Source organism: Pecten maximus, unplaced genomic scaffold (assembly GCF_902652985.1).
Source record: "Pecten maximus unplaced genomic scaffold, xPecMax1.1, whole genome shotgun sequence".
NCBI lineage: Eukaryota > Metazoa > Mollusca > Bivalvia > Pectinida > Pectinidae > Pecten > Pecten maximus.
The window spans coordinates 3,333-16,816 of record NW_022983105.1 but is presented as its reverse complement, the minus strand read 5'-3'; the positions used below and the strand labels follow the sequence as shown (position 1 = coordinate 16,816).

General features: G+C 36.5%; 1 pseudogene; it reads right to left on the bottom strand.

Annotated features, from left to right (window-relative positions):
* Window positions 1-11,190: 11,190 nt before the first annotated feature.
* LOC117321474 lies at window positions 11,191-13,484 on the bottom strand (annotated as a pseudogene).

Here is a 13,484-nt window from a genome sequence, read left to right as displayed (position 1 = left end):
ATTAACCTTACTCTACATGAGAGGGCAAAGTCGAGCGTATTACCCGAAGAGCACAAATCTTCTTTTCGGGAGTGCATTGCAGATTTTCCTGATCATGTTCAGATTTACACTGATGGCTCAAAAGATGGAGTAAAGGTCTCCGCAGCATGCTATTCCGATCACCATTGCTCTTCAATCCGCTTACCAGATGGTGCCTCTATCTTCTCTGCGGAAGCATGTGCCATCGATTTGGCCCTCGACCATATCGAAGAACAACGCATCAGAAAAGCAATCATTTGTTCCGACTCTCTATCCGTCCTTCAGAATTTACAATCACGAGATCCAAAGAACATACTCATACAAAACCTTGTTTTACGAATATCTCGTATCTTAAAAAAATGCAAAATAACATTACTTTGGATTCCGAGCCATGTCGGAATTAAAGGCAACGAACTTGTTGACCGCCAAGCAAAACTTGCTCTAAATCTGCAACAAACAAATATTAAAATACCATATACAGATTTCAAACCTCTAATTAGTTCTGCCATTCAGAGTAAATGGCAGCAACGCTGGTCTCTCGAGACGAGCAACAAACTTTTTAAAGTACAACCAAAACTTAAAACATCAAAACCAAGCCGGAAGGATCGTAGAGAGGAAATAGTCCTCTCTCGGCTCCGTACCGGGCACACATATACTACTCATTCGTTCCTTTTGAAACGAGAGGATCCACCGGTGTGTTATGCATGTGATGTTCAATTCACAGTGCAGCATTTTTTAATAGAATGTTCCGATTTTAAGCATATTCGTGATAAATACTTTCGAGTCCCGGATATGAAAACCCTTTTCAGTTCCGTGGATTCGAAAACAATATTTAGCTACTTGAAAGAAATCGATCTATTTTATAGACTTTGATGTCTTTTACGTTACTGTCTTTGACGTTCTATTGATAACAAAGTTCACATAATCTACTCGTACATATTATTTCACATAATCTATTCGTACATATATATATATCACCATTTTTAACCACCTTTTATCATAATGATGTAAATATACGATACGGATGCTTTTAAAAATGACAAATTTTATCCGATTTTAACTTTAAAAATAAAACATGTTAGAATATTGTTTGGCCCTAAATGACCCTAGTTGTCGATGGGCCGTAAAACATAAACAAACAAACAAACAAACTTAAGGTGCTTTACCATAATTGTGAATTTCCTAGCCCTGGGGTCTTGCGTTTGCCCCATGGGAGGGGATAAACTTTACTATAGTTATAGGGAAATCACATTTTTGACTATCATTTGTTTTATTTGTTTTGAAATTCATTCTTTCATTCAAATTTACTGAAATATTTCAAAAATCAGGTGACCGTTAAGGCCCATGGGCCTCTTGTTTGCCCGAATTAGCATGACTAGAGTGCATAGCTTGTATAATCTGTCAATTTGTTTCAAGTCATTTCGTCACAAAAAGCATATAGCTGTATACTGTGCCGAAATGTTTGCTTCAGAAAGGACAGCGGACAACACCATACCATAATACTTCTGTTAAAATTTGAAGAACACATGAAAATTAGTTTGCCATTGTAGTACCTACCATCAGTATTTTCGGTGTTCTGAATGTCGAAGTGAATGTCTGAAAACCAAACATTTTTCAGGGTTTAACAAATGAAAGCAACTTGTCCTCCATGGCAATCAATCTTAAATTTGTATATTGTTTTAAGTGTGTGTATATATATATAAAAACATACAGCAGTAAAACTCAAGGTTATGTTGATAAATGTCACTACTCAATGTGTTTTCTTGAAAAGTCTTTCCTTTCTTTGTATAATCTATGTAATGACTCTTCTGTTAATGTAACTTGCTTACTGTTTAACGTGACTTTATTGTTGATCCATATCATGAATAATAAACACATGTAAACGAATAATGAAATAAGATTTTATTGTCCTGGGGCTGGTGTGATACCCCAGTTAAATATGATATATGGTACTTAATAACCCTATGTCCTATAAAATACATCTTAGAGATCTATACCAGTGTCATATTTAATTGTGCCTACCATCATCCATAGTCTCACTTCCATTTTCCTTTGGGGTACCACACTGGTTTGGCCCAGATTGTGAGTCTGTGGAGGTTGTTGCTTTCAGATAGCTAGATGATGATGGTGTCGTCGGCGATTTTTGGGACAATGTGGTAAAGGACAATGTCCTTTGTGAAGCAGGAGGGTTTGTTGCATCAGGTTTCAGCTTCTATTTTGTTATAAATAAAAGAACAGACATATATTCAGCTATTGTACCTGCCATTCTAATTCACGTACACCTACACGATTCTAAGTTGCAAACCTCACTTCAAATAACTACATGATAGTATACCTATATATATAGTGCTATACACCGAATATATCACCAAATGATGTCAAGACATGCATTTATCATATAACACTGTTACACAGGCCATTTGCTGTGCATTTAAAACTATAAGCACATATGCAAATACATTAAACATGCAAATGATCTTGTCACTGTGGGCACACTATTATATATAAACATATATAAACTGTTTTTGTTTAAAATGATCTACAGGTCCGATTTTCTATGAGACCGATTACTTAGACAATGTAATAAAACCGTATTAAAAATGTACAATTGCTCTTAAAAACATGTGGACAAGGTGTTAGAATAGTTCAGAAAATGTTTATCTTAAGTCTTTGTTTTAGATAAGTTTTACCTTGTACAATGCTGTTTACAGGAAGTAATATCTGCCAACTGTTGTTCCAGTTGTGACTGTTTCTCAGTCAGCTGACGCACCATGGTTAATATTTTACCTTGTACAATGCTTTGACACACTGTTTACAGGAAGTAATATCTGCCAACTGTTGTTCCAGTTGTGACTGTTTCTCAGTCAGCTGACGCACCATGGTTAATATTTTACCTTGTACAATGCTTTGACACACTGTTTACAGGAAGTAATATCTGCCAACTGTTGTTCCAGTTGTGACTGTTTCTCAGTCAGCTGACGCACCATGGTTAATATGTGTTCCGTGTTGTCGGCAATAGCTGTCACTGTTGAAAAAATATGTTATTACAAAGCATTTTTAGCCCACCATCAACAGATGGTGGGCTATTCAAATCGCCCTGCGTCCGTGGTCCGTCCGTCCCTCCGTAAACAATTCTTGTTATCGCTATTTCTCAGAAAGTACTGAAGAGATCTTTCTCAAATTTCATATATAGGTTCCCCTTGGTTCCTAGTTATGCATATTGCATTTTGAGACCAATCGGAAAACAACATGGCCGACAGGCAACCATCTTGGACTTTGACAATTGAAGTTTTTTATCGCTAATTCTCAGAAAGTACTGAAGGGATCTTTCTCAAATTTCAGATGAAGGTTCCTCTTGGTGCCTAGTTATGCATATTGCATTTTGAGACCAATCGGAAAACAACATGGCCGACAGGCAGCCATATTGGATTTTGACAATTGAAGTCTGTTATCGCTATTTCTCAGAAAGCACTGAAGGGATCTTTCTCAAATTTCACATGTAGGTTCCCCTTGATGCCTAGTTATGCATATTGTATTTTGAGACCAATCGGAAAACAACATTGCCGACTGGCAGCCATCTTGGATTTTGACAATTGAAGTTTGTTATCGCTATTTCTCAGAAAGTATTGAAGGGATCTTTCTCAAATTTCACATGTAGGTTCCCCTTGTTAAAACTGGGAGGAAAGTAACTAATACACCAACCCCCAATCTTCACATAAAAAGTATTTAAGTGTTAAGTATAAATCTGAATGCGTGACATCAGAATTGCTAACTTGTACTTTATATTTATAACTATGTATCAAATTTATTTCATGGGACAATTTTAATAATATATTTTGAAGAAGCAGAACTTAAGATGAAATTTGATGGAAATTAGCAAAGCGATTTACTCCCATTGAAGTAAAACAATCAAAACTCAAATTTGATGGAAATTAGCAAAGCGATTTACTCCCATTGAAGTAAAACAATCAAAACTCAAATAAATCACAGGTGTACAACCACCTCTATCCTTTACTACTTAATCCAGTTTTGTTGCAGGACATGTATATAAATTAACAAGAGGCCCATGGGCCTTAACGGTCACCTGAGAATTGAAATATTTCAGTTAATATAATTGACCTTTTTTGGCTCCGCCCATTAGCCCCTAGGGGTCAGTCAGGGCCGACAAGTGTACATTGTATATCATTAAGCTGTCATCCAATGCTGATAATGTTAACCAAATAAGAATGAATTCCAATAGAAATAAAACAAATCAAAATCAAAAATCTGATTTCCCTATATAAACTATAGTAAAGTTCCCCCCTCCCAGGGGCAAATGAAAGACCACTGGGTAATGAAATTTACAATTTTTGTAAAGCACCTTGAGACCCTTCCATGTATGAAGAGTGCTCGATTCCACCATATCTGAGAGTAGAGAATAATATCTTTGAAGTTTTAGTCATTTGACCATTTTTAGCCCCGCCCCTCAGGCCCCTTGGGGGTGAGGACCATATAATTTACATTTTCGTTTACCTTTAGCCATAGAAGCTTGCTGCTACATTTCATTGAATTTGGTTTAGGGGTTTTGGAGAAGTCGAAAATGTAAATTGTTTACGGACGCATGATGACGGACAAAGGGCGATTAGATTAGAGAGGTTAACACAGTTGCTTGCAGAGCCTGGTTAATGGTTCATATGAATAATGCACTATACCACGTACCATACTTGTATGTTACAAAGCCACTAGCATCAAGCAGAGGGTAATTAAGAACTAAAAGGTGCATATATAGAAATTAAAAGTTAGTATAAGTGATGCAGAGACAGTGATAGAGACAACAACAATGTGCAGGATATCGGTGCACTACACTACCACAACACTCCTGGACTATAGGATTATATATCCAATATAATGTGCGAGTTCATGCAAGTGTACTAGTGGTACTAGTCCGTACTACTACTTCTACTAAGTACATAACTACCAATAGTGAGGGTTATTGATATTACACTAATAGAGTAACACAATATCAACAATAATGCAAGCTATAAATGATAAGCAAAATAAGTGAGAAACACACACACAACCAATTAAGCAACTAGTAGTAGTTTGAGAGCAATAAAATAACTCTGCACTTTGTTGTGGAAGATATTCTTATTACCGATTAAATAATCGGTAAACGACATCGGCAGCATTAGCCGATCCGATCATCGGATCGGTGTGAATTCCCAACCGATGTCCCACCACTAATTTGAACCCAATTTGGTCAGAAACATCCTTGGGGGAAGGGGAACAGATTTTGCATAAATGGTGACTCTGACCGCCGAGGGGCCAAAGGGGCAGGCCCCAATAGAGGTAATTCCTTTAAATTGCTACTAGTCATAAAGTTATGAATGAATTTGAACCCAATGTGGTCAGAAACATCCTTGGGGGGGAAAGGGAAACAGATTTTGCATAAATGGTGACTCTGACCGCCAAGGGGCGAAAGGGGCGGGCCCTATAGGGGAAACAGAGGTAATGCCTATAAATCGCTACTAGTCATCAAGTTATGAATGGATTTGAACCCAATTTGGTCAGAAACATCATTGGGGGAAGGGGAACAGATTTTGCATAAATGGTGACTCTGACCGCCGAGGGGCCAAAGGGGCGGGCCCCAATAGAGGTAATTCCTTTAAATTGCTACTAGTCATAAAGTTATGAATGGATTTGAACCCAATTTGGTCAGAAATATCCTTGGGGGAAGGAGAACAGATTTTGCATAAATGGTGACTGACCCCCAAGGGACCAACCAACAGGGGAAATAAATGTAATTCATTTAAATCGCTACTAGTCATAAAGTGATGAATGCATGTTCTAAAAACAATTTTTGAGGTCTTTCAGACCTTAAAGAATCTGGACTTCATTAATCTTTAAAGCAGTTGGGATCCCCCTTTCTCTAACCATATATAGCATTGTTTGAGATTTACAAATAAAACGAATTGAACATGCACATTGACATTTGGTCTAATCCAACCAAATGAGCGATACAGGCCCCATGGGCCTCTTGTTTTTATTTTGCTGTAGTTCTGATTTTCTTAAATGTCAGATTAACTTTAATAGCTAATCTATTTCATGCATAAAATAAACATGAACTATTTATGTACATTTACCTGAACAAGTTGTACATCAAGAATCTTTCCCTGCTCCAAATCGATGAGAGAGTAGCTCCCATATTTAGCTGAATGTCCTGGAGTGTCGCAACGTCCATCACCACCAATATAAATCTTCCGTCCTTCTATCTGGATTTCTGTAATGCATGCAAGATTCATGATCTGGAATGTTCTCAGGGTCTTTGATTGCAATGATCCGGAAAAAAAGGAATCCACACGACATCCTTACCTTACCAGAGGGGATCGATCCTATCATAGGTTGGCTGGTCCAATCCCAATTGTTACCACACTTTTAAATGACCTTAGCTGTTAATAGTACGTTAAACAAAATAAACCAAACCAAACCACACTCTTTTAAACTGAATAATTGCACTTATAGTCTTGTGTAAGAAATTGAATGTACCTGTTAGGCTGTTTTTAATTCCTCATCACTACATACAAGTATGCAAATATTCAAAAAGTAAGGATCTGTATAACAAATTAATAACATTAACTAGGTTAAATCTTTTTGGGAAGGAGAAAAACCTGATCACGGAAAGGAAAAACTCTGACTTACAATATGTCATCATACTGCTGGGTTTCTAACCCAGGACAGTTACACAGGCTACTAGCATAATATATTCATTAGAAATATAATAATGTTTGTATAAACTTACACATCCTCTCCATCAATATCGTGGTCATTTTCTGCTTGATCTGATTCCGAAGGGATATGACTGGTCATTTTGATCCTCCTGGTGCATTTTAGATGATATCCATGACATGTCAAGATCCTCAGGTGGGGCAGATGGCAGAGATGCTGTTGGTTTTAGGATGTTGCATTGGATTTCTACACTTCTCATTTTCGTTTTTTCTGACATAGTTTTACATCCTAGGGGGAAAAAATATTTTTTCTTTAAAATACAGTACATGTAAAAATATTTTAGCATCAAAATAGCTTGATTAATTTGATTATTTTCAGACTAAGGGAAAAGTCTATGTTGAGATATATTTTTTCATTCTATTTATAACAGCCATGGCAATTTAAGATGTGACAAATGTGAGAAATACCCAGAGCAAAACCATATCTAACACAAATTTGGTTTCAAACTGAAGACTAATAGGTTGGAGGCTTGCTATAGGGCTATCAAGTGATATTAATATTTAGTTGTAATTTCTTGAAACATGTTGTTGTTTGTAAATACCTTTCTCAACCACTTGAGGTTTCACTTGAACACGTACAGTTCTATAACTAGGCCGTCTAAATGATAGTTGAGTTAAACATGACCTGGATCTTGATGTCTCTTCCATTGTCTAAATAAGCAAAAGAAAGGTTATAATTTATTTGAATGCATAAGTTAATTTTGTAAAACTTCCAACAAATAGCACTTAATTTGCCTACAGGGTAATTGGCATTAACGACAATCAAATATATATATATATTTATATATATTTATGTACATTTAAATACACCTGGATTTTTTTTCAAGACCAAGTCCAAGAGCGTGTTTTAACAAGTGTAAAAGTAACAAGATTGATGTTTGTTCCCTTTTTTTAAGTCACCTGAGACAAAGTCTCAAGTGACCTATTCTAATTGCCTTTTGTCCGTCGTCGTGCGTCGTGCGTCGTCCGTCGTGCGTCCGTAAACAATTTACATTTTCGACTTCTTCTCCAAAACCCCTAAACCAAATTCAATGAAATTTGGCAGGAAGCTTTTATGGCTAAAGGTCAACCAAAATTGTGAATTATATGGTCCTCACACCCAAGGGGCCTGAGGGGCGGGGCTAAAAAGGGTCAAATTGACTAAAACTTCAAAAATCTTCTTCTCTACTCTCAGATATGGTGGAATCAAACACTCTTCATAGATGGAAGGGTCTTAAGGTACTTTACCAAAATTGTGAATTTCATGACCCAGGGGTCTCACGTTTGCCCCTGGGGAGGGGGTAAACTTTACTATAGTTTATATAGGGAAATCACATTTTTGACTATAATTTGTTGGATTTCTATTGGAATTCATTCAAACTTGGTTAACATTATCAGCATGGGAAAACAGATTGATGGTATATACATGTTGGCCTTGACTGACCCCCAGGGGCTGATGGGCGGGGCTAAAAAGGGTCAAATTGACTAAAACTTCAAAGATCTTCTTCTCTACTCTCAGATATGGTGGAATCAAACATTCTTCATAGGTGGAAGGGTCTTAAGGTGCTTTACCAAAATTGTGAATTTCATGACCCAGGGGTTTCACATTTGCCCCTGGGGAGGGGGTAAACTTTACTATAGTTTATATAGGGAAATCACATTTTTGACTATAATTTGTTGGATTTCTATTGGAATTCATTCAAACTTGGTTAACATTATCAGCATGGGAAACAGATTGATGGTATACACATGTTGGCCCTGACTGACCCCCAGGGGCTGATGGGCGGGGCTAAAAAGGGTCAAATTGACTAAGCTTCAAAAATCTTCTTCTCTACTCTCAGATATGGTGCAATCAAACACTCTTCATAAACTGAAGGGTCTTAAGGTGCTTTACCAAAATTGTGAATTTCATGACCCAGGGGTCTCATGTTTGCCCCTGGGGAGGGGGTAAACTTTACTATAGTTTATATAGGGAAATCACATTTTTGACTATTGTTTGTTGGATTTCTATTGGAATTCATTCTAACTTGGTTAACATTATCAGCTTGTGATTGCAGTTTGATGGTATGCACATGTTGGCCCTGACTGACCCCCAGGGGCTGATGGGCGGGGCTAAAAAGGGTCAAATTGACTGAAATTTAAAAATCTTCTTTTCAAGACCCAATTAAGATAGAATCAAATACTCTTCATAGGTGGAAGGGTCTTATGGTGCTTTACTAATGTTATGAATTTCATGACCCTGGGGTCACAAGTTTGCCCCTGGGGAGGGGGTAAATTTTACTATAGTTTATATAGGGAAATCACATTTTTGACTATTATTTGTTTGATTTCTATTGGAATTCATTCTAACTTTGTTAACATTATCAGCATTGGATGACAGCTTAATGGTATACACATGTTGGCCCTGACTGACCCCTAGGGGCTGATGGATGGGCTCAAAAGGGTCAATTAGATTAACTGAAATACTTCAAATCTCAGGTGACCGTTAAGGCCCATGGGCCTCTTGTTATCATTGATACGTAGTACATGTACATGTGTGCACGTATTACAAATTAACTGGTATACCAAGGACAAGCAACCCATTTTTTTTTAATCGGGGACTAAGTGTACTTCATCATAAATATATCTTTTTTCTGTATGTACTAAGCATTTTTATTGTTAATTTTCTGAAGATATAAACTGAAAATAAAACATTGCCATAATTGTTTAAAAGTATAATTTAATTTACCTTTGTAAAACTGTTTGGTGTGGTATCATCTTGATCAGTGTCCATACATGTAACCTGATCACAATGGCCAGTCGATGTTGATAAACTATGCATTAGCCCTTGATCTGCATCTGCAACAGGTTCGGCAACAGCAACAGGTGTTTCATACTGAAGGGCAATCTGTAAGAAAGAAAATCTACTATTATAACGAAGTTAAAAAGTGCACTAGTACTGCCAGATCCAAAGTATCATCTGCACATACTGCATATATGTATTTGTTTGTTTATGTTTTACGGCCCATCGACAACTAGGGCCATTTAGGGCCAAACATATATGTATACGTACATGTACCTACATGTATATATTTTTACTAAATAAAATTAAACATCATTAAATTATATTAAACTTATACTCATGATTATATTTTCAGTTGCTATTAAGTTATTTCATAATAATGATACTTCAATAATTAAGTTTCATGATGTATGTATTTATTTAGATGACATCTTCATTACTTAATATAATATATTGATTATGGTTGTGCTATGTGACACTAGCTAGTAAATTTTGTTTTGTTATTTTATGATTTTCTACCAATATTTTCAAGAAGAATGTACAGTGCCAACAGAGTAAATAATTTGACTCAGCACAAAAACTATACTGGAACAAGATTTATAATGAATTATAATGAAAAAAATAATGCATGATCATGAATGTGGTACATTTTGTAAGGGTTTTATGCTTAAAAGGAATTAATGAAAAACAGGTTTAAAACTAAGACCAGCTTTACAATACCATATGAAGAGACCAAAACTGTGACAGATTACACAAAAAATGAAATAATATGACATGTACGATTGAATAATCTGGTAAAACCATGTAGGCTTATAATTACATACCCTACTGTGTTCTCGCTTTACATAGGCTGTTCTCATTTTCTTCACATTGGGTGTGGACTGGTGTAGGGGTGTTCCAAATGAAATTGGTTCAACCTGTATGGTAGGGTTCGCCCTCCTTTTTCCAATATGGCGGCTTTGAGCATGTTCAATCTGTGACGTCACAGGTCACCAAAACGAGGTAATCGGCTTTGGGTTTAAGGTGCGTTCTCGAGAAAAATCGCAATTACTCGGTAATGGGTCGGCCGATTTTGATGCGGTTTTCGGCATTCGTGTTTTTTGACTAAACCGAATAATATATTTAACTTAATAATTTCGTTCAGGGTACACTTTAAAACGAACATACCGCAGCCTCCCAAAACACGTCCCTGCAGGTAGAGCTTAAGAATTGTACCTGCTGCCCCCGTTGCATGATTCGTAAGAGGCGACTAAATTTGGGATCTTATCTTTTCTCTTCTTTCTTAACAACTTTCTTCCTAAAGTCTCCTTATACACTGCCTCACTTTTGGCCTTTAGTTGGGCGTTCGCCCCTGTGAGGAAGGGGGCAGTTTATATATCCATCAGAACAAACAAATGAAGCTGTTGTTATTGTGAGAGTGTTATTGAATGGTTTCTCACAGGAAATAATCTCTGCAAAAGTGATCATGACATAGTGAGAGTGTCACTATGCCTGGCATTAAATATAATCCCTGTGAACAATGGTCTTAAGAATCTTCTTTATACAGCAACAGAATCCACAAGAATGATGTGTATGTCACTAGATGATGCGAGTTGCTTAAAATTACACTGGACGGGAAAAATCATATATACAGTCAGTAACGACGAGTCATTTTCTGCTACAAATGGAGCAACAATGTTCTTTTGGTCTTGAAATAATAACACTTTCAAATCCAATGTAATTTACAAGAATAATTCTATAACAGGTTTCACTTTCACAACACTTCCTCATTTCTTCTGTCATACCGATTCTGTTTTTTGCAATATCATTTTTGTTGTAAAGAATTGCCATTGACGGTTGTCCAACACGTCCAGCACGACCGATTTCCTGTAGGTATTTCTCAAGTGTTGTTGGGGGCCTACAATGAATGATACGTGAAACACTTGGAGCATTGAGCCCCATTCCCAGTGGAACAGTTGCCAAAACTAATCTGACTTTAGGGGTTCTTTAGTCAGTTCCTGAATAATGATTTTCTTAATGGACTCTGCATAATCTTTGTGGTATTGGGCATATATTCTGTTCTGTGGGATTTCCTCACCATCATAGCTGGCGCCCTTACGTTTATACGAAAGAAACTGATAAAAATAAGACAATGCTTCCAAACTTTCCACATACATTATGGTTACTGGAAAATGAACTCCTTTTTCCAGCAATTTTGTTGCCACCGGTTCAATCAAGTCACCAAATTTGTCAAATTTATGAATGTTTGGCAATATGTTTCTAATGTCTATAAATATGTTTGGACGGTCCACATTCTCACTGATAACAAGTGGATTTTTCAAATTCAGCTCTTTAGCTAGACTTGCAATTGATTTCGGTGTAGCAGTTGCTGTCAGAATTAAATGCAAAGCCTTCTCTAGAATGCACATTAACTCCCCAAGCTTCTGGAATGCAGGACGGAATTCTTCTCCCCTTCAAATAAGAAAAAAAAAGATTAATTGCGGTTGACATTAACAAATATAGAACAAGATTAATTTGTAATTGTTGGTCGCCTCTTTCCTGCTTTGTCGATAAATTTCCCAAAAAATGGCCTGGGGTTATAATTAGATATTCATTAATGTGATGATATCAATAACCCTGCAAAGTTTTAATTCAATGAAATCATAACAATTTTAATTATAATACAAATGATCAAAATTTACCATTTCTTAGAAATATATTGTTCAAGGCAAAGACTGGTTATTGCAACTTAATTTCTTTTTCAATAAGGACTGATTATACTCCAAAATATGTATTCTACCTCATTTTATTTTGCAACATTGCCCTAATGCTGATTTAAATGCAAATGTGTATTTATACATACCATTCTGAAACCATATGGACTTCATCTATGACTACTGCACAAATGATCTCTTGGTACAGTTGAGACCTAAGAAGTCGAGAAAATCTGGTCTTCAATAGTGCCTATTGATGACAATAAATTATGCAAAAGTCTCCTCTATCCAGTTGCTCAAATGGAACATCAATTTCAACATATTCATGATCCTGTTCCTCATCGTTCTCGCAATCCGCATCTTCATAAGTTGAGCCATGAGTACCTGTGAAACGTGAAACAGATGGGTTATTCAGGCTGATTTCACACTAGTCAGAACAATAGGTTATGTCAAGCCAACTGGCGGTTTCAGTTGGTTTGGGTTATGTTAGTTTGAAAAAGCAAAAAGTACTGGTGAGCTGATAACAATTGTCAAAGCAATGAAAAATGAAAGGTACAATACATGTTACGGGAAAGAGTATTATTCAATCTTCATCTTGGTACATGACATTTTAAATTTGGTTGTTTTTAAATAGGATTGAAATTGACCATTGAAGCATTCTACTTTACAGAGATACATATCTAGCCAAACCAACAAAGCCAGACCATCAGTGGGAGGGGCAAAACTGAACATAATTATTATATAACTTACCACTGTATCATGTGTACATCATCATGTATGAAAGGGCTTATTTCAAACATTTGTGGTAGCAATTGTGACAGTCACCTGTTTTTGTGTTTTAAATGACCATTATAATTTTTTTTATGGTTGCCTGTCTTAATTGTGTGCTTTTACCTGCATCGTAAAATATATCTTAAGATGTATGATCGATTCCCCGGTGTTACAAATTTAAACCTACAACGATTTCTTTCCATATTTTGACCAGATCTATAACAGACATGAGGGGATCCAAACATACAATACATAAAGCATACAATATAACTGACACATACCAGTGACGTTCAAACTGCAAGCATTAAATCCCTTCTTCCTCATTGCAATGACTTGGTCCTGGATTAGGGAATTCAGCGGGGACACGACTATCACGCTCATTGGTTTCCGTTTCTCCATTTTCAGCTGACAAAACCACGGTAACAGCTGAAATATCACACTTTTGCCGTAGCCTGTGAGTAATACCGACACAGTCAT